At 43.1% G+C, this 20636-nt stretch overlaps 1 protein-coding gene across 1 annotated transcript in view; it reads right to left on the reverse strand.

Annotated features, from left to right (window-relative positions):
- Positions 1-20636, reverse strand: part of NUP210 (nucleoporin 210) — a 524741-nt gene that overhangs the window by 245785 nt on the left and 258320 nt on the right. The gene's annotated exons all lie outside the window — the stretch shown is intronic.

A 20636-nucleotide genomic window follows, 5' to 3' on the forward strand; every position in this document is an offset into this window, starting at 1 on the left:
CAGTGAATGCCTGAAAAGCAAATGAAAAATGTCTATCAAGAAATCTGCATTGAACATTTCATTTACAGTTCTCCAATAATTTACCAGAAGGTAAACGATAAAACCGCTGCATCAGAGAAAACATAAAAAGGTTATTTGGAATTACACCCGCATGGAAGATCTAAAAGTGTCATATACGCTCCCTGGCAGCGCAACAGGAAAATGACTGCATGAACAGAACGAACATTTCCAAAGCCAGCAAGTCTGGACATGGCTGAAAACTTTATTTTGTGCCTTTTACAACAACAAAACAAGCATTGACAAATGCAGCAGGTCTGGAGTTTGCTGCCAGAATTTTGGCCTTGTCAATGATGGTTTTCCTTTATCATGGGTTTGTAAATCTTTATTGCTGACAAAGCTGCCAGGTCCTCGTCAATTAAAAAAAAATAAAAAATAGGCTAAACCAAATATTTTTTAGTCTCGAGCACACATTGCTATGGTGCGTGGATGTGCTCCCTGTGAAAGGGCAGACTGCGGTGACTCACAGTTAGGTTTCCTGAACCGTTGCCCCATGCTGTATAAGATAGTAGACAGAATAAATATGTGAATGAACAACAGACCAATGGATTTCTTTGTGACCCTAACCCTCCTGCCCCCATGCCAAATAGTTGATTTACCTCTAATAATTTATTCAGAATTATCTGTCAGAGATGGTGTGTTTTGCTACAACTAAGTGGGAGGAGGACATGGAAGAGGAGATTCCTATTGATACATAGACATTCTACTGTTCCCATATGGACCTGGTGTCCTCCAGTAGCCGTATGCATATTAACTATTATAAAAATTTCTCAGAGAGCCCATCGCACTTCCCTGCCATTATGAAAGTGGAGATTCCCGGAAGACGCATATTGCATGAGATTCGGAGGGCCTGAGGCAGGCTCTTTGCATTTGGCCTGGGCATGCAATGGGGTCCTTTTATACTGACACAGGGTGATAGCCACACTGACTCAAATAACTGACTGCAGCACAGAGACAGACCCCAAATTCCACTCTTGCGATGGGTGAGAGACTTGCAGGCATCATAAAAAGTTCATCACACATCTAAAAGAGAGGTGGCGTGCTTCTTGGATGGGAGGATGCAACCAAATTCGAGCACTGGCTGAACTCTTTGCTATATTGTGATGCGGAGTTGTAAGTATATGCGGAACTGCTACCACTGCTTTCCAGACCCAAACATATATGGAGACCTTTAAGACACTACCTCACCACAATTAAGGCCCAACCCTCTCCGTCATAACTCCATGGCCTGGTGGACCCCATTGGTTGCAAACACTCTGGTAGAGGCTATCAATTCTGTCATCACTTGGTCTAGGTCCAAGGAACTCCACCAAGCCACATAATAACTGCCTCTTTCCTGCCCCCCAGAGTGGAAGCAAGTGAGGAGTAGACGTGGAACTGGGAGGGAGGCAAGGGCGAAGAGGGCAATTACCCAAGGTGGGGACCTTGTAAGTGGCCCCCTGGGAAAGTGGACTGTGTCTATTTGATCTCTGTCTATTCTATGTCTCAATCTAAACTGATCTCTGCCTACTGATATAATCTTTGTACACTGTGTAGTCTTAAGGTTTTTTGGGGTCCAGGGCAAGATATATTTCTCTGTTTTTGTGTGTGACCCTGTGTAGGAAAGTGCCCTTTTGGCATGGTTGCCCCATAACCTTTTGCCAGATACCTGATGCAATTTGACTGAGTGTGCCCTGGGTCCCTGCCAATCAGGTTCCCAGGGCCTGTGCTCCTTCCCTAACCTGTACCATTGTTTACACAATTGGCACAACTCTGGCACAACTATAAGCCCCTTGTAAGGGCTACCTATGGTACCAAGGGCATAGTAGCCAGGCAAAGACCTCTGAGGGCTGCAGCATGTATTATGCCACCCTCCGAGACCTCTCACCACAAACATGCACAAATGCCATTGCAACCTGCATGTTAATGTGCAGCTAAAAGAGAAGAGTCGACATGGTAGTGTGCCATGCCTGTCCAGGACTGCATGAGTACTAGGTAAATCACCCACATAAGGTAGGGTGCCCAACACTTCATGTGAGGACCTATCTGCATGAGTAGGCAGGTCCATATAATATCCAAGGCCTTCCTTAGATATTATAAATTACCAGTAAAGCCATCCTGAGTATTGTGCTAGGAAACTTGTAATGGCCAGTTTCTAGACAATATAATGGGTTTACAAAATTCTAGGATGTTTGGTATCACTGTTTTAGATTAACTAAATGCGTCTTGGCGCCGACCCTGTTTTGCCTCTTTGTCAACAGCGTTATATCTCACCTTGATGACGTTAAAGACAACAACCCTCTTTTTCTGGCAGGCAGGAGGGTGCCAGCCATTATGTTTGCTGACGACACCCTCCTGCTCTCTAAAAGCCCAATGGGGATCCAAAGGATTTTGGACGGATTTGGTCTTTTCTGTAGACAACATGGTTTAGAGATCAATACAGAGAAGACCAAATTCATGATTTTTAACCCATCTTCAAGGAGTAGACCTAATCCTACTCTGGGGACAGCCAGCCTGGAAAGGGTTGCAACTTTTCAATATCTGGGGGTAACTCTTCACGAGAATCTGTCTTGGGACCCCCAGATAGTGAAATCCCGGTTAAAGCCGACCCAACTATCCGGTGCAATACTAAAGGTTGCAAACACCTCATCCTTCAAACCTATAAGTCTGGCACTTGAACTGTACAAAACGCAAGCCAAAGCGGCTGCAATGTACGGCAGTGAGCTGTGGGGGTACAGGGCTGGACCGGATCTCGCCAGAGTAGAAAACATCTTTCTCAGATGTCTTCTAGCCCTCCCCCGCAGCACACCTCTGATTCCCCTGAGACTGGATGTGGGCTTAGTTTCTATCGCTGCTGAGCTGGAGTCCAAGCCAGTAAGATTCTGGCACAGGCTCTGGTCCACCAGCGAGCTCGAACACTATAGGAGTGATCTCACCCACGTAATGGCCTTGAACCATCGAGATAGAATCCCATGGCTGGCCTTCGTCAAGAAGGAATTGTACAGTTTAAAATTGCCTGAGCTTTGGGAGGCTCCAGAATTGGGCTGCCCGGGTTGTAATTCCCATGATGAGGAAGAAACCCACCTTTTCTTTTTCTGTCCTGCATACCACAGACCAAGGAAATACTGGTTGGTCCCCGTGTGCAGGAATTTGGGTTTCAGGAGCCATAAAGATGCTTACAGAGTTTTAAGAACTAGTACTCTGCCTCACATAGTCTTTGCTGTGGCTAAATTCATCATGGCTATGTGGCACATCAGGAGAAAATTGTTAATTTCATAAAACCTTTAACCATGAACTTGTTTTTAAAATCTGGACTGTGGTTTTAATTAATTCATGTATGTTTTTTCCCTGATTAGGGAATGTTCCCTCTTTCTCTCATCATGTTTGGAACGACCCGCACTCATTTTATGTAATGTGAATGTAGAATTGTATCCCTTTTTTTTAAATGGTTGTTAAAATGTATACTCGTGCATCTTTTATGGTCTTATTGACCGAAATAAAGAATTTTTGGATTAGATTGGATTGGATTAACTAAATGTTTGAAATTCACCAGTTATAGTTATCTCAAGTAGCTATAACTCATATTGTATAGTAACTATAACGTACTTTGACTGCGTACAAGATGTGGGCGGCTGTTTTTTTGTAGTAAAAAAATTATAATTATATATATATATATATATATATATATATATATATATATATATATATATATATATTCACTGGAAAAAAACATAGGTTTTAGGGGTGTTATAGTTAGCTGGACATTTCACTCGTACAAAACCATTGAAATTCCTCCGTTATAGTTAGTTCTGCTAACTATAACTCACGCGCCTGCAATCCACTGCTGATTATGTCACATATTAAATCATTCATGACATGGTCAGTGACATCACTGATGACATCTCAAATGACATCACTGATGACATCGTCCAGTGAATGTGGTTTGGTTCGTTATTTAAATATATATCATATATATAGCAATCTGCATTGAAGAATGAGTGGATATATAAATATCTGGATGTAGGATTTAGTAGCAGTGTGATTGACTGTTTACTGGACTAATTTATAGTGTCTCACTAAATATATTGGATAGTGACGAAACTGTGTGAATATCTGTATCACTTTGTCAGTTGTTGTGTAAACTGCTGCACCAGTTGGTTACTAGCTCTGTGAAAGTCTATATTAGTTATTGATTAGTTAACTGAGTATTTGTATTGGAGAGTGCATGTGTGTGTGGTTCGGTGGGGGGGTGTGACTGCCCAAAGATGTGTAAATAGTTGATTTAGTAGGTATATGAGGTTAAGACTACAGTTGTTTGGGTGAGTGAATATCTTTATGGGTGTGGTGATGAGAAAATAGATCTCTCAATGGTACATGTCCAACAAACTAGAAAAATAAAAGGCAGTGTATGTGACAGTTGTATATAAATAAGTATACATAAGAGTCAGTGTATACATGCAATAGTGATTTTATAACACTAAGTATGAATTACTATCTATATGAATAAATGAAGTGGTGTTTGTATAAGTGTGTGGCTGAGTAAATGTAAGTATGATCCATTGTTGGCATGAGTGAGTAGGATGACTGCATAAGTGAATAGGATGTGTGATGGTGTGTACTGTCGATATAGGTGTATAAGTATATTTGATAGTGTTCTATTGATCATTGGCAGCATGTACGAGTGAACCTATAGGTAAGTGATTAGATGTGTGTGTAGATGCAGGAATCACCGAGTGGGTTTTTAGAAACTTGTATTGGTGTGTCACTGGATTCAAATATGGTACTCTGTATTTTACAGTGAGTGATGAAAGGTTATACTAGTGTATGATGAGGTGTATCTGATTGTCACGTGGATGATGTCATCAGTGATGTCATTTGAGATGTCATCAGTGATATCATCAGTGATGTCACTGGCCATGTCATAAATGATGTAATATGTGACATCATCAGCAGTGGATTGCGGGGCGTGAGTTATAGTTAGCAGAACTAACTATAACGGAAGAATTTCAATGGTTTTGAACGAGTGAAATGTCCAGCTAACTATAACACCCCTGAAACCTATGCTTTTTCAGTGAATTTCTAATGTTTTTTAAATGCTAATTCCTAACTATAACATGTCTGAAACCTATGTTTTTTTCAGTGAATTTGAAAGGTTTTTTAAATGCTAATTCCTAACTATAACATGTCTGAAACCTATGGTTTTTTCAGTGAATTTCAAAGGTTTTGTAAATGACAATTTTTAAATGTATGAAATCTTCTATTTATTTTTTTGATACTGATTTACTATTTATTTTTAGATATTCTATTTTTTAAATTACAATATAATGACATTATACATTACATTACAAAATATACTTTCTCAGAATGAATTACTGAAACACAATGCAACATTGAGCTCAATGGGGATTTCTAGTTAAATGCAATTAGTTACTTTATGGATTACTTTTCTAACCTTTGGACTGGATCCTAGATTCAGTCCTGGGACATCTCCTGTAAACAGTTGAGTAAAAGCGTTTTGGTTACAGTAGTGATTTTTAAGGAATATTATTGTATTTTCAAAATTGACACTTAGAAACTTTTTCAAATAGAATCACCAATGTTATCCTATGGGAGGAAATTCACTTAGCAGGTAAGTAGTGTTATCTTTGCTTTTTCTTACTCAGTGGTGGATCCTGGATCCAGCACTGGTACATCTCCTGTAAATAGTTGAAAGAACGTCTAAGTCATACAGGCGATTTTTAAGGAATATTTGTAGTTTGTGAAAATCGACACTTTGAAACTTTTCTGGTGAAAACCACACAATGGATTCCTATGGAAGGAAATACAACTTACTGGTAAGTACGGTTAGAATTAATTTTCAGGGTCAGTGCTGGGCTAAAAGATGCAGCACTGTGGTCTCTCCTGATAACAGGTGAGTAAATCGGAATTCGTTGTTCGGATGATTTTAGGTGAATATTTCAAAGTTCCAAAACTCCACACTTAGAAGAATTTCCAAGTGAAACCAGTCAATGTTAACCTATGGAAGGAAATTCAAGTTACTGGTAAGTACGGTAAAAATTACTTTTCAGGATCAGTACCTGGCCCAAAGATGCAGCACTGTGGTCTCTCCTGATAACAGGTGAGTAAATCGGAATTTGTAGTTCTGCTGATTTTACTTTGGCCCACTATATATAGAGCTACTTTCCTACACCATCCCCTCCCTTCACCAGTGTGTAGACGCACCCTGTGTCCATTTTAATTTGGGAGATTAAGTCCCCTTGAATCCCTGGGGTCCAAGTAGCCCACTAGGTACCTCCATTAAGCACCACAGAGCTGTGTTGCAGAGAGGTGTAAAAAGGGGCACAGCCTGGGCCACCTCGCTGCAACGCAGCACAGTGGCACTTACTGGAAGCACCTGGTGGGCTAGGATTGAAGAGGAATTATTTCCCCAACTTAAAACACGCCACAGGGTGTGTTTGTACACGTCACCTCAGGTCCCGTCCCCTCCCCTCACCCCTCTGTAAACGCACCCTGTGTCTGTTTTAAGTTGGGAGATTAAGTCCCATTGAATCCTGAGGGTCCCGAGGGTCCAACTAGCCCACTACATACCTCCAGTAAGCGCCACAGAGCTGCATTGCAGAGAGATGTACCCCTATGTGGTATATTGCCTCGTGTGTATTGCCTCGTGCGCCCGTGCGGCCTACGCTATGTAGGCAGCACTATCCATCCAGCCAAAATTAGAATTTTGGAACACATGAGGGCAATAGCTAAGGGTGATGAGGCGTACCCGGTGGCACGTCATTTCGACAAAGTACACCATCGTAACAGAGATTTATTGAGCTATTTCTGTTTGGACCAGGTTCCATTGAATGCCCGGGGAGGCGACAGAGTCTTTAGATTAAAGAGATTGGAGTCCAGGTTTATAGTGGATCTCCAAACAAAGGTACCTCTGGGCCTCAACAGCAGTGAGGAGCTAGCCATACATCTAGGAGAATGATGAGCTTGGCAATGTGGCACGAAGTATAGGGGAGTGTAATCTGAAATCTGTAAGGAATGTGTAAATAAGATGTAGATATGTATATATTGATCATGAACCTTCTTCTTTTCTTTCTCCAATCTTGCTTTTCAGATGATGTAAATGTGTATCTAGTAAGCCCATCGAGTTAATTAAGTGGAACCTGCAACATATATGGGGAATGGGATGAAGTCCATACAGGACTAGATTGATTTAAGTATTTGCTGACAGAGCGCAGATTATCCCATAATAGTATTATTATCAACTGGAACGTCTAATTTGCGAGTACATTGGTAAACATACGAGTCTGTTTTCGATGTTGTTGCAGGCAATGTAATGTTTAAAAACATGGCGGCCAGACGTTTCGGTAAACATCGAGAAAGGTTGTTACCGAAACGAGTCTGTTGGTTGTGCGAGTTTTTCTGTGAAAATAAAACAGAAACGCCCCAGGAGTGCTTTTCTTCTTTACACGGGACCGTGGTTTTGAAGGCGTACTGAGATTTATATATATATATGTACATATATATATATATATATAGATATAGATATATACAGAACAACTCAGCAGAACCCCAAAGAGTGTCCACAGCTTGGCAGTTTCCTTCCAGGTAACTTTATTTTTCTTCTCTTACACCATGTGCAATACAAAAGGACTGTCGACGCGTTTCGGCTGATACTTTTATGATATATGGTCAGTAGTGCATATATAAAATACTTACAAAATATTTATAAAATATTTATAAAATATTCATAAAAACACCGTTGTATGGGTATCTCTAAGATTTACACATGTCAAATGGGATATCAGAAGTCTTGACTATCTATGTAAAGTACTATATGTAAAACCCAATTTCCAATGTGTTTTCCCTGACAAGATAAAAAATTTGTCAAAATTCCATATTATATATATATATATATATACATATATAAATATATCAAACTCAAAAGTTTGCCTGCTGTAAGGACGCCACAAAACAAGTAGGTTAAATCATCCCATCATTTATTCACCGAAGGAAACCAAAATTCAGCCAGCTGTAGCGCCTCGCATTAATGTCCTGCCCAGCGCGTTTCATGAATCAAATCACTTCCTCAGGGGCTGCGGGCATCTGTGCAACGAAGGAACACAGCAGTTCAATTGCACTCCTCTTAAAACAAAATTCACCCGCCCAAATAGGCGTGGCCACCTCCGTGGCATGCTGGTTTTTGTAGTGCAACTCTTTTATTCCAAGTGGATCGCCGTGCGCTCTCCGTCGATCTGCAAAATATAAAGTCCCCAGTGGGTTGTGGTGCTGACTGCAGGTGACTGTTTTGCATTTACAATCCTCCGTGGGCCAACTTGTTCCTGAACCCACAGCGTCGAATGGCACTGCAGAGGACTGCACTGAGTGCAGCTGGGCGATCCTCGCGGCTCAGGCTGGGCCGCAACATATCAAACTCAAATGTTTGCCTGCTGTGGGGACGCCACAAAACAAGTAGGTTAAATCATCCCATCATTTATTCACCGAAGGAAACCAAAATTCAGCCAGCTGTAGCGCCTCGCATTAATGTCCTGCCCAACGCGTTTCATGAATCAAATCACTTCCTCAGGGGCTGCGGGCATCTGTGCAACGAAGGAACACAGCAGTTCAATTGCACTCCTCTTAAAACAAAATTCACCCGCCCAAATAGGCGTGGCCACCTCCGTGGCATGCTGGTTTTTGTAGTGCAACTCTTTTATTCCAAGTGGATCGCCGTGCGCTCTCCGTCGAGCAGAACAACTCAGCAGAACCCCACAGAGTGTCCACAGCACGGCAGTTTCCTTCCAGGTAACTTTATTTTTCTTCTCTTACACCATGTGCAATACAAAAGGACGGTCGACGCGTTTCGGCTGATGCCTTCAACTGGACCATAAAGTCCCACCGTCTAGACAGTCTATTTAAAGACCACTCACCCACTTATAAACATTTGTGAATCGGCAACCGCTGGCTGCCATTTTCTTAGAGCATTCATTTAATACAATTTACATTGTCAAAAATTTCTTTAGAGTGATGTTTGCAATTTTCACAGTAAAATACTCTTGTTATCCCCGGATGGAATGGTGATGTTAATGTCAGGCCTGTGCTTTCTAAACAACATGTATGAACGTGTGCTTGCATATATTGGCGATGTGTTTAAAAGAGGACGATGGAAACCCATAAGTGGTGAAATGGTAAAATTCTTGGGGTTCTACATGTAGTAGTTAAGAATTGGGGTATTTAAATACTTTTATGATATATGGTCAGTAGTGCATATATAAAATACTTACAAAACATTTATCAAATATTTATAAAATTTTTCATAAAAACACCGTTGTATGGGTATCTCTAAGATTTACACATGTCAAATGGGATATCAGAAGTCTTGACTATCTATGTAAAGTACTATATGTAAAACCCAATTTCCAATGTGTTTTCCTTAAGACAAGATAAAAAAAAATTCAAAATTCCATATATATATATATATATATATATATATATATATATATATATATATAATGTTAATGGGTGTCTTAAATAGCGCTCGGCTACTCCAAGGAGTGTCCCGGCGCTTTCAAAAACCCACAGCAGACTACAGAGGGCAGGCAGAAAAATAGAGAAGAAGCAAGCGGATCACTGTCCATAGAGCCACGTCTTCAGACCCTTTCTGAAAGCCAGCAAGTTCGGAGTACAGCGGAGCGACAGAGGGAGGGTGTTCCAGAGCTGGGGAGCCAGACGTGTAAAAGAGCGTCCCCCGACCCTTGCTTTCCTAACAGCAGGGACAATGGCCAGACCAAGAGATTCCGATCTAAGAGATCTAGTTGGTTTGTAGAAAGCAAGACGTTTCTGAATATATTTAGCTCCCACAGCATGGAGAGCCTTATGCGCCAGCGTTAGTGTTTTAAAAACAATCCGCTTCCGAATAGGGAGCCAATGGAGGGAGTGTAGTAGATCCGAGGCTCTCGCTCGACGGGGTAGGCCAAAAATCGCCCGAGCCGCCGAGTTTTGGACCACCTGAGGTTTTTGTAGTAGGTAGTCCGGAAGACCTAGGTATAAGACATTAGAATAATCCAGCCTAGAACAAATAAGGGCCTGGACGGTAGTCTTCCTATGCGCCAGCGGGAGCAGGGGAAGGAACTTGCGTAACATTTTGAGGAGACCATAGCAAGTGCCAGTCAGACCCAGGATCTGGGACATAAGCGATAGGCTGTTGTCAATTTTGACCCCCAGGTTCTTTGCAGCCAGAGAGGAGGACGCAGGAGGGAACATGTTGACAGGCCACCAATCCCGCCAACTAGGGTCGGCCTGACATCCGAAGAAAAGCACCTCTGATTTATCAGGGTTGCACTTGAGGCTGTTTCGCTGAAACCATTCGAAAACAGCCCCAAGACACCCGCGGATGCTCTCTCCATCAAACTCGGCCCCCTTACCACAAGTGAAAAGGAGCTGGGTGTCATCGGCGTATGATATGATCTGAGCCACAAAGGACTCCAACAGCACCGCCAAAGGGGTCATAAAGATATTAAAGAGAGTCGGGCTCAGCACCGACCCCTGAGGGACGCCAACCTCCAAAGGCGGTACTTCAGCAGAGTAAGGGGGGGGCCCAGACCACCTGCCGGCGACCAGCTAAGTAAGTTCTAAACCAGCTCAACACCGTCCCTCTCAGACTGATCTCGTGGAGTCTGCTGAGGAGACCCTCATGAGGTACGGTGTCGAAAGCCGCCGTCAGATCTAACATTACCAACATGGTCCTTCCTCCTGCGTCAAGTACTTCCTTGATGGCCTCATTGACCTCCAAAAGTGCCGTCTCGATGCTTAGGTTGGATCGAAAGCCCGACTGGGTGGAGTGCAGCAAGCTATGGGTTTCAAGAAAAGTGGAGAGCACAGTATGAACATGCTTTTCCACTATCTTTGCGAGAGCAGGCAGGAGGGAAATCGGCCTATAATTGGCATGCATCTCGGGGTCAAGGCCAGACTTTTTAAGAAGTGGGACGACCATCGCCTGTTTCCAAACCAGAGGAACCACACCACTAGTCAGTGACAAATTCAGAATGGGATTAATCAGCGGGTTCAGAGCCTCCGCTGCCCTAGCCAGAAAACTAGCAGGGCAGGGATCCGAGGGAGAGCCTGACTTAAGTTTGAAAAGGGAGTCCTGAGAGATAGAGTCAGCGAGAGATGGAAACTCAGAAAGAAAGGGTCCAGGTCTCGCTGTCAGATTCAGCTGGTCCCTCGGGATGGTAACTGCACTAGGGCCCAAGAAGGAGAAAGAGTCTTGAATCCGCTTAATTTTGGTGGTGAAAAAGCTAGCTAACGAGATCACCCATGGCTCAGAGAACTCGTGATGCGAAGCATTAGCCTTAGGGGTTAAGAACTCTTTCACAATAGTGAAGATTTCCCTGCAAGAGCTAGAAGCAGTCTCGATTCTTGCAGAGAAATAGTTCTTCTTTTCGGCCAAAATGTCTGCATGGTAGCCCTTGATAGTAGCCCTATAGGCAGCCTTGGCCCCCGGATCATACTGCTGGCGCCAGAGCCTCTCGGCTACCTTGCAATTCGGCCGGGACAGTGCAAGAGCCTCCGTAAACCACGGAGCAGAGGTCCGCCTTGCGGTTGCCCGGGGAACGATCAGCGGAGCTAGTTCATCTAACTGCTCCACTAGCCACTTCTGTAGCTGATCAAGATCCCTCTCAAGGTCACCTGATAGCGGGCAGGGATGCTCCAAGCAGGCCTGAGCTAAACTCTCCGGAGTCACCCAATGGTATGCCCGACTAGTGTGCCAAGGGCGATTGGAAGTAACGCAGGGGGATTTACTGGTGCCCCGGATCTGAAAACTAATCAGAAAGTGGTCCGACCAGAGGACAGGAACGGGACTGGCCATAACAAGAGGAGTGGTGGAAAAGACTTGATCGAGAGTGTGACCCTTGTTAGGAGTCGGAACAGACAGATAGGGAAAAAGGCCTAGGGGGGGCGGTGACATCATTGATTTTAATCGTATCAGCGTCCATCCCAGCCTCCATATGTATGTTAAAATCCCCAAGCACAATAGAGTGTTCTGTCTTTAGACAAAGTGCCGCAATTTGCACCTGCAGCTCCTCATAGAAGGACCCTCGCTGACCCGGTGGTCTATAGACCAGGAGCCCGGAAAAGGATTGATGGGAAGATAGGGCAATAGAAAAAGCCAAGGACTCACAGCCTGAGATGGGCTCCATAGGGGTAGTCACATATGTGGCAGATCTCCGAACCACAATCGCCACCCCACCGCCCCTCCTGATAGGTCTATTGTGTTTGAAAATCACATAATCAGGAGGGATCGCAGTCGTAATATCAGGATTGGAGGACTCTCCTATCCAAGTTTCGGTGAGCATAAGACAAACCGGTTTTTCAACAGTTAACAGCTCGAAAATATCAAGTGCATGTCTGCTCAAAGAGCGAGTGTTAAGTAAAAGGCACTTATAGTTAGTAATGGTCTCAGGGCTGGAGGCCCCAAGCGCAGGAGAATTACCTGGACGCCATCCACACCCTGGACACCGACGTTTGCCTCTGCACCGCCTAGGGAAAACCACATGACACGCAGCCCTACCTTTCCTAAGTGAGAGGAGCTCAGAGGCCGAGTAAGAGATCCAAGACCCAGCAACTCCCGCCGCACCGTCCGCATCCGAGACGCGGACGGGCGCAGACGGGCAGGACTCTGGCATGACTCCGGCGCAGGTCCGGCGCATCCGCTGTCCGCGTCCGCTGCGCGGAGTCATAGCTGTTCTTTTAAAGCGCTGCTAGAGCGCGTCACCCGCCTGGCCCACACCCAATATGGCCACCAAAAACCGGGAACCAGCCCTCGGCGTCGGTACTCAACCGAGAGCGGTCCGGAGGCAAAGGGAGGGGGGAAGGAACACAAAGCGCAAAGGAGGGCAAAGGAAGTCTCAAATGCCTATTAAATGAAGCGATTAAAACACACGAAGATAAATATGCACACAGAATGCTAAATTGCACAAAGTAAAGGAGAGAGACCTCCCGGCTTCCGCCTCAGGAGGGGAAAGTTGCTGCTGTTGGTTATCACTCGAGCAGGCTCACTATTTCCTTTTAAAGCGCTGCTAGAGCGCGTCACCCGCCTGGCCCACACCCAATAGGGCCGCCAAAAACCGGGAACCAGCCCTCGGCGTCGGTACTCGTCCGAGAGCGGTCCGGAGGCAAAGGGAGGGGGGAAGGAACACAAAGCGCAAAGGAAGTCTCAAATGCTTATTAAATCGAGCGATTAAAACACACAAAGATAAAAAATGCACACAGAATGCTAAATAGCACAAAGTAAAGGAGAGAGACCTCCCGGCTTCCGCCTCAGGAGGGGAAATTTGCTGCTGTTGGTATATATATATATATATATATATATATATATATATATATATATATATATATATATATCATAAGTCAAGTTCAATTCCAAGGCCTGTATTACATGAGGCTGTTCCCAGATTATTACTGCGATTACAATCTTCATTGGTCATTGGAGAAAGAGAAAGTGCAATGTGCTTAAGTGCAAAGTGTGCATTCATGGGTCCTAAGTAAGGCAGTCCACCAATTTTACATGATATGTCCTAAACACTCAGGCTGACTAATTAATAGATAAAATAGGTCTCCAAAGGGGTTAGACAAGGGTGTGTGCTAGCCCCTAACTGGTTTTCTTTGTTTATTAATGGGGTTACAAATTACTTTTCTAACCATCCGACAGCCACGCCCTCCCTTGCCGGTATGAAAGTCCCCCTGCTCATGTTCGCGGACGATACGCTCTTAATATCTAGGACGAGACAGGGTTTACAGCTAGCTCTGTCTCATTTTGAGCTGTTTTGCCGCGAACATGAGCTGGAAATTAACGTAGGGAAGACAAAATTCATGGTCCTTCGAGGCCCAAGATCTGTAAGTGCAAGGGTTAATATGGGTGGACCAGCTGTTTTTGCTTATTTGGGAGTAACCTTCAGTGAAAACTTAAGTTGGAAACCCCAGATAGACCTCCTCACCCTTAAGCACGCACAACTTGATGGATCCTTGTTGAAGGAACATAGAAACTCTTTAACTAAACAATTGGCCCCCCTGATTAAAATCTATGGTTCTAAAATTCATCCAGACATTATGTATGGCGCGGAACTGTGGGGCTTTAGCGACATGTCCCAAATAAAGGTTGCTCAGAATAAATTCCTTATGTCAGCTCTTGGGTTACCTCAATCTACACCTTGTATTCCCCTATTATACGACCTAGGATGTCAGCCCGTTGAGGCCATGGTACAGTATAGACCACTGGCGTTTTGGCGACGACTGTGGACGACACCGAATTGTCCTTGTATGCTAAGGCCTTACTAGAAGTTAAAGGGTTAAGGGGCTCGCATAGGATTCCCTGGTTATCTGAAATAAAAGCCACACTGACCGATATGGGGATGGGGACCTTATGGGCCAACCCTGCCACTGCTGTTTTCCCTCTAAGAAGCTTTTTAGGGAGGATTACTGGAGTAGGATTAAGGCTAAGAGACTAGCATCTGTTCTGGGTAGCTCCATGACAGCATTATTCCTCGTTATTAAGGACGACTCCATTTATGAAGAATACTGGGATATTATAACAAAGCCATTAGATCGCAAACTTTACCACCAGTTTTAGAGTAGGCTCTCATCCGCTTCGAGGGCTAACGAAAAACTGAAATCCATCTGGTAATGATAAATGTCCCTTTTGTGTGGATGAGGTAGAAGCGGTTGACCATTTCCTCTTTTGCTGTCCAATGTATTTACAACCTAGACGTGTATAGCTAAGCCCCGTATGTCGTTTACTGGGAACCAGAGAATCCTGAAATCTGACATTACAAAACCTATTGTTATAGGCGTAGCTAAATTTGGCAGTTGGGCCTGGATAATTCGGATCCGGAATAGGAGTCCTTAATAAAATAGTGCATTTGATGATGTTGGTGGTTCTAGCATTACTGTCCACATTATATGATTACTGGACTGTGTGTAGATGGTCTTATTAACTGTATCAGTCGCGAGTCTTTGTTATATATATCTAATACGTTTTTTACTTCTGGTTTTAGCATGTTCTACATTTTATTGCCCATTTTATGACATTTTTATCTATGAATTGTGAAGTGTATTGTATTCTATGTCTTTTATGATGTAAATCGAAATAAAGACCATTTTGACTGACTGATAAAATAGCAGTTGTAAAGTACATTGTGCAATTTCATATTTTAGAGCCTGTGCTCAAGTAATTTAACAATATCATTGTCTTTTAGGACCCAATCTGTAAAGTGACACATGCATTGTGCCATCTTATTGTGCAAATTTGCCATTTTTAACCAAGGATATTTCTTTCTCCAAATACTCCATCTTCCTTCTATCATGAAGATTATTTGTAGTATTCTTTTGGGGGACTGCTTCCATTTCTTTCCCTGATCGTATCAAGTCCTGGATAGTCTCTCCACTGATTCTACACCATGATAGTAATTATTATTCCATGTATCCCCAACAGTACCATTATAAGTCCATTATTAATTAATTCGCCAATTTTACTGAATTCCAATAGTTCAATAGTGTACCATAAACGGGATGATGTTCATTTTCTTCTCAGCATCAGTTCATTTCATAGACCCGGTACGTGTCTCAAGGGTTATGGACGGTCGGTACTCAGATATGGACATGTAATTCTGCATCCAGATTATGGCCAAAGGGTTTTTCTGTCCCTCGTGCCAATATGAGCTTTGACTCTGCTCTTCTGAGTTCCAGGGTATAATCCCCCCTCTTTCGTTTAGTTTTATCATCTTGGCTTCATAGTATCTAAACTCTTGAGCATTTCCTTAATGTTTTTCGGAAAAGTGTTATACCATCGGATATGCCAAGTCTTTGTTTTTAATCGCTCTAAGACGCTGTAAAATCCATAGTTTTAATTTGTTGATGGTACTTCCAACGTAAAGTTGTTTACAGGGACATTCTAAAAACATACCACGTGCTTTGATTCGCACGTGATGTGTGCGGTTATCCATTCCTTTTTTCCATTGGACAGTACATATGATTGTGTATTCATTCCGTGTTCACAGGCCTTGCATTTTGAACATTTCCAAAATCCTGGAGTTGTTAACCAAGTTACCTTTTCATTTCCTGACGTTTGCAGTTGGCTCTGTGTTAAGATGTCGCCTAGCGATGCAGTCTTCCTGTACGTTATCTTAGGAGTTGGTGGTAATTTTCTCTTTATTGACTCATCAAGCAATAGTATGTACCAAAGCTTTTTCAATATGTGTCGTAAACTTTTGTTTTCCACATTAAAGTCCAAAATGATTTGAGTAGTTTTGTCATCTTCCACATCAGTTATCTCATTCACTAATTCTGATCTTGGTTTCTCAATTACTTTATTTTTTGCTACTTCAATCACGTTCAAGGGGTAGCCTCTTGCTAGAAATCTGAGTCCTGTGTCATCAAGATTCTTGTCTATGTCATTGTCTTCTGAGCAGTTCCTCTTAATACGGAGCATTTCTCCGTACGGGACACTCCATTTCAGATGTAGTGGTTGTCCGCTATTTGCATGGAGGATACTGTTGGTGGCAGTCGGTTTTCTATGAATTCTGGTGCAGAGCATCTTTTTTTATACAAACACTTCCACATCCAAATAGGATATATATATATATATATATATATATATATGGCAGTACAATTCATGAGCTGAAAATTAGAATATTGGAACATCTGTGGGCTATCGACAAGGCGGATCCCGCCTATCCGGTTGCCCGGCATGTTGCCGAGTTCCACGATAAGGACAGAAGAAAGCTGCAGTATTTTGGATTAGATAGTGTCCCGTGTAACATCAGAGGAGGGGAACGCTTACGGAAATTACGACGACTAGAGTCGAGATATATCATCGACCTATCGACCAAATTCCCTAAGGGTCTTAACAGCGGGGAGGAGCTAACATTTAGGGAAATAGCAGGCTCTGCCATAAATTTTGGTTTGGTTTGTTCTGTTTTTTGAGGTACATATTGAGGCGACATTGACCCTGTTTATATATTGCGCTGGTCAGAGTAGGTCAAGGAGATTTATGGGCAATTATGGATGCTTTATATCTATTCATGTATGCCGGGAGAAATGTTATGTTATGATTTGTTGAGTATGTATTCTTTGAATTTAGTGAATCTGATGAAGGAATGTAAAGTTTCATATGTGGGATAAAATTGGCTCATGTAAAAGGGATGCCATGCAAACAATACCACAGCGGTTTGTGGTTATATAATTAATAGCCACTCCCTGCTTTTTAAATAGCTAGGCTGCACGAAGAAATAGAATAAAGGTCGTATTCACATGCAGTTTTCCTATCTTTTCACATTACACTGTTTGTTTTGTTTGTTGTGTGTTTTACACTGTTTTTCACTGCACTTTGATTGCACACATTTATGTTTGGACACATTTCTATAAAGCTTGATGACTGCCGATGATGAGAACAGAGCTACACTGGTGAGTACCTACCAGGTTCCCCGTTGGTGGTTCGCCCGTGAGGGGTCATCTTGCTTGCTCACATTTTTTCACAATACACATTTTTGTTTGTTGCCCATTAATCACGACTGTCCTAGAAGGGATGGATGCTTTTTAAATTTGGCGTGGTAACGGTGTACACTCTACCCCAAAGATCTTTAAGAAAGGGGAGAAAGTTGTAAATGATTGCAACATGTTGTACACTTGTTGGGGAAGTATAAAACACTGCCTAAGTGGACCAGGTCATTATTGTTTGAATGACTTTATGAGTAATGTAATGTAATGTAATGTAAGGGACATTTCTACCGCGCAGCTATCACTCCAAGGAGTATCTTGGCGCACAGACAACTCAGATGGAGGAGTTGTAGAAAAGGGAGAAATATGTCACTCAGTTCCAAACACACATTACACTAGGGTTCTACTGGTGGCATCAGGCAAGGAGAAGATCCAGGTTTTCAATGATTTTCTGAATGGGGCTTCCTGAGAGATTAATCGCATCTGAGAGGGAAGTTTATTCCAGGCCTTTGTTCCTAAAACAAAAAGGGATTTACCACCCTTTGTCATCAACTTAAAATGAGGGGGGGTGAGTAGATTCTGATGAGCAGATCTCAAGCAGCGAGTTGGTTGATAACTTTTAAACCCATTACATAAATAGGTTGGGCCACGTTGATGAAATGCCCTAAAGGTAATTAGGAGAATCTTAAACAAGATTCTTTTCCCTATTGGCAGCCAATGAAGAGTATTTAGGGCTGCCGAGGCAGATGACCTACCAGGCAGACGCAGTACCAAGCGGGCTGTCGCATTCTGGACCATTTGCAGTTTGTGGAGAACAGATTTATTTGCTCCAGCATATAGTCCATTGCAGTAATCAAGCCTAGAACTAATTAATGCCACTGCGACAGTTTTCCTCGCTGGTAAGGGAAGAAGATCGAAAAACTTCCTTAGTGCTTTGATGATCTGAAAGCACATACCTGCTACTGCCACGGCCTGGGGTTTGAAAGACAGTTGATGATCAAATTTGATGCCCAAATTACGGGCAGATATAATTGTATTGGGGGGCACTTCAGCTTCTGCTGGCCAGCAAGCTATTGGGGAAAAGAGATTATTCTTGCCTACAGGAAGGATTTCCGTTTTTCCGGTGTTGCATTTTAAGTGGTTATTAGACATCCACTTGAAGATTGCTGTAAGACAGTCCTTGAGATCTTCCTCGGCACCAGGCCGCTCCCTATCCAGCACCAAAATCAATTGGGTATCGTCAGCGTATGAAATAGAGCTGATCTTGAATGACGTGATCAGCTTCATCAGGGGCACCATATAGAGATTGAACAGAGCCGGGCTCAGGCTAGAGCCCTGAGGGACCCCTGACCTGACTTCTTTTACCTCAGATTGATATGGGCCTAGCACTGTTATTTGGCGTCTGTTGGCAAGGAAGTTCCTACACCATGCCAGAACCTGTCCTCCTATCCCTGCGGCAGCCAGACGGTCCACTAAGATGGTGTGTGAGACCGTATCAAAGGCTGCCGACAGGTCTAATAGGATAAGGACGGCCTTGTTTCCCTGATCCATTGCTGCCCTTAATGTTTCTGCTGTAAAAAGTAGGGCAGATTCGGTAGAGTGTTCTGACCGAAATCCTGACTGATTAGGATGGAGAACGTTATTCTTCTCCAAGAAGTTGGTAAGCTGGTTATTAACAACCTTTTCAGTCAGTTTGGATAAGATGGGTAACAGGGAAATCGGGCGTAGGTTGGCAAGAGTAGTAGGGTCGGCAATGGCCTTTTTTTGGAGTGGCTTGACAGCGGCAAGTTTCCATTCGTTGGGGATAGTTGCCGTCTCTAAAGAGGAGTTAATGATCCGATTGATCATTGGGTTCACCATCTCAATTAGGAGATGCAACACCGGAGGGGGGCAGGGATCGAAGGGGGATCCCGATTTACTGGTTAAAATCAATTTAGCAGTTTCCTCCAAGGATACTGGAACAAAATCATCGAAGCAAGAAGAAGATGTCGTCTTCGCTATCACTTCAACCGCCGTCGTTGTGGTAGCTACTGGCTGGAAGGTGTTTGTAATGTCAAGGATTTTATTCACGAAATAATCAGAAATCGAATTGCATAACTCTTGTGAGGGAGGAATCTCCAGCGATAGAGCTGAGGGGTCCATGAAGTCCTTGACAATCTTAAAAATTGCTTTTTGTTCCTGTCCTGCTAAAGATATAGCCTGAAGATAATAGGTTTTTTTCGCCAACTTAATTCCTATATGGTACTTCCGCCTTGCTGTTAGGTAGATATTACGAGCGTGAGAGTCATAATTTCAACGCCACCTACGTTCGAGAGTTTTGACTTCACCTAGTTCAAGTTTTAAAGTTGTTGAAAACCATGGGGCATTCTTTTTTCTAGGAGTCAGGTTCTGATTTCTTGCTGTTTTTAGCAGAGAACCCGCTCCAGCAATCCAGTTGCAAAGGTTTTGATTGTCTGTTGACGTATAACCAGTCATAACTGGCATACTGTCCTTAAGTTTTTCTATAACATCAGGCCTGCTGGCTAGTGCTTTTCAGTCTATAGTGATGTTAATATTACGACAATTATTACCTTTTGTAGAAATTGTACTAGGTTTCAGAACTCCAAGTATGTTAAAGGGGATGAAGTAATGATCTGTCCATAGTTGGGGGCACGGAGATTTAACCATCAAATTATGATAATTTGAACAGACACAGTCTAAGAGGTGTCCTGCCTGATGGGTGGATTCACAATTCCTAAGGGTAAGGCCTAACACTTCAATTGTGTCCATAAAGCAGCTCACCCCAGGGGCACTGGGGGACTCAAGATGCATGTTGAGATCACCCAACAGCGAGAAATTAGAAAACCTAAGAGTTAGGTCACTCAGCACATCCCCTACTGTGTCCAAGAACTTGGCGGGGGAGCCCGGTGGCCGATATATCAAGGCCCCAGAGAAAACAAAAGTGTCATGAATTTTCAGAGAAAAAACTAGTGCTTCAGCCTCTGTTATATCCTTTATTTCTTGGATAGAGCAATTAAAAGTGTTACGATAAATGATAGCAAGACCTCCTCCTCGTTTGTCATGTCTATCCTGCCGCAGGATATGAAAATTAGGAGGAAGGGCTATTGCTACGT

The sequence above is a fragment of the Lissotriton helveticus genome, chromosome 9 (genome assembly GCF_964261635.1).
Source record: "Lissotriton helveticus chromosome 9, aLisHel1.1, whole genome shotgun sequence".
NCBI classification, from domain to species: domain Eukaryota; kingdom Metazoa; phylum Chordata; class Amphibia; order Caudata; family Salamandridae; genus Lissotriton; species Lissotriton helveticus.